The sequence below is a fragment of the Mastomys coucha genome, unplaced genomic scaffold (genome assembly GCF_008632895.1).
Source record: "Mastomys coucha isolate ucsf_1 unplaced genomic scaffold, UCSF_Mcou_1 pScaffold14, whole genome shotgun sequence".
NCBI lineage: Eukaryota > Metazoa > Chordata > Mammalia > Rodentia > Muridae > Mastomys > Mastomys coucha.
Window position 1 is genome coordinate 126,738,788 of NW_022196896.1, and position 1,985 is coordinate 126,740,772.

Below are 1,985 nucleotides of genomic sequence, written 5' to 3' on the forward strand. Positions count from 1 at the left end.
AGAGTTTTCTGCTTTCAGAAGAATCATAACAGCTTCCGGACTTTGCAGGTTTCATGGACATATCTTGGCGTTTCTGTGTGGAAGGATGGTGCAAGGGGAATCTAGTCCACTGATTATGAAGTCTACCCAGACAGAGGCACATACCTAGTGGCTGTATCTCTGCCAGAGACACACTTTAGCCCACTATGCTTGGCCCATTGAGTCAGGAACGACGGAGTCAGTGTGAATTTCAGATCCCTAGTTAACGCATCGCTATGATTCCCATACAGTATATGTGCCGAGGTAAAATTGCCTTGATCCTGCCTCTTGCTTTGATATTAATAAGGGGTGAACTGTGGACTCCTTTCCCCCCCCTTGTTGCTTGGGAGTGACTTGGTTCTGTAAAGCAGCCCCGACAGGCTGCAAGCTGGATTGAGCACCTGCTGTGTGGAGGAGTCCTGACTGCTGCTCCTTAGATCAAAGACTTAGCAGGTCTCATGCTTATGTTAAAGGTTTACCGGATCTTCCTTTCAAGATCTCCTTCTGGTCTGGTGTTAATGGATTTTCTCCTGTTTATGTTAAGATGAGCAAGTTTCGAATTCCTCTGGGTCTGGTTCCTAGTATAACTACAAATACTGAGTGAATTTCAGTAAAGCTCTCTCTCTTTTCACATCTACTTGGCGTCTGTGTCTTTCCTTGTTAACCGTTTGCCTTCCCAGGACCCAATTAACCCAGTTGGTATATTTACCCACGGAGGAAGAGAGACCGTCCGGGCCGGTCCCCTTCAGATTATATTTACATCTCATGAGATTAGATCTTGCCTCTAGTAGCAGATGTTATACATCATGTAAAGGTAATGTTTGGTTGGTACTATACTCTGTGCACTTCTTCAATTGTATTCCTCACCCCATCAACATACACTGTCACACAAAATTAAATTAGTACCATCATTTTCAATCCAAGTGTTGGAGAATTTCAAAAGGCTGAATTGATGGTTCCAGTTTATCTAACAATTGTTTCCCCTGTAAACCTTTCCCCTCACATGTCACTGTAATAAAGCACAGATTGGAAACACATTAAATAAACTCTCACCTTGAATGTATCTGAGACCTGGAATTATGAAGACTATAAAGCCATTCAGTGAAATATTGCTAAGCCAGTCCCACAACACCCAGAGGAAGCTTCACGCCCAGGTGCTCTGACACTCTTTTGACTTCCTCCTTTACAATTTGTATCCCTTTGATATCCTTTTGTTGCCTATTTGCTCTGGCTAGAAATCTGAGTGCGATATTGTATAGATAGGAGAGAGTGGGCAGGCTTATCTAGTCCCTGATTTTAGTGGGATTGCATCTAGTTTCTTTCCATTTGGTTTGTTTTTGGTTATTGGCTTGCTGTATATTGCTTTCACTATATTTAGGTATGGACTTTGAATTCTTATTTTTTCCAGTACTTTTAGCATAAAGGGGTGTTGTATTTTGTTAAAATCTATTTTAGCATCTAATGAGATTATCATGTGGTTTCTTTCTTTGAGTTTGTTTATATAGTCGATTACATCAATTGGATTTCTGTATATCCCCTCATCCCTGTGATGAAGCCTACTTGATCTTGGTGAATAATCATTTTCATGAGTTCTTGGATCTGGTTAGCAAGAATTTTATTGAGTACTTTTGCATGAATATTCATGAGGGCAATTGGTCTGATGTTCTCTTTCTTTGTTGTGTCTTTGTGTGGTTTAGGTATTGACGGCTTCATAGAATGTATTAGGTAGTCTTCCTTCTGTTTCTATTTTATGAAATGCATTGAGAAGTATTGTTATTAGGTTTCCTTTGAAGTTGTAATAGGATTCTGCACTAAAACCATCTGGTCCTGTGGAATTTTTGTTTGGGAGACTTTTAATTACTGCTTCTACTTCCTTAGGGGTATGGGACTGTTTAGATTATTTATCTGATTCTGATTTAACTTTGGTACTTGGTATCCATCTAGAAAATCATCAATTTCATCTAGAT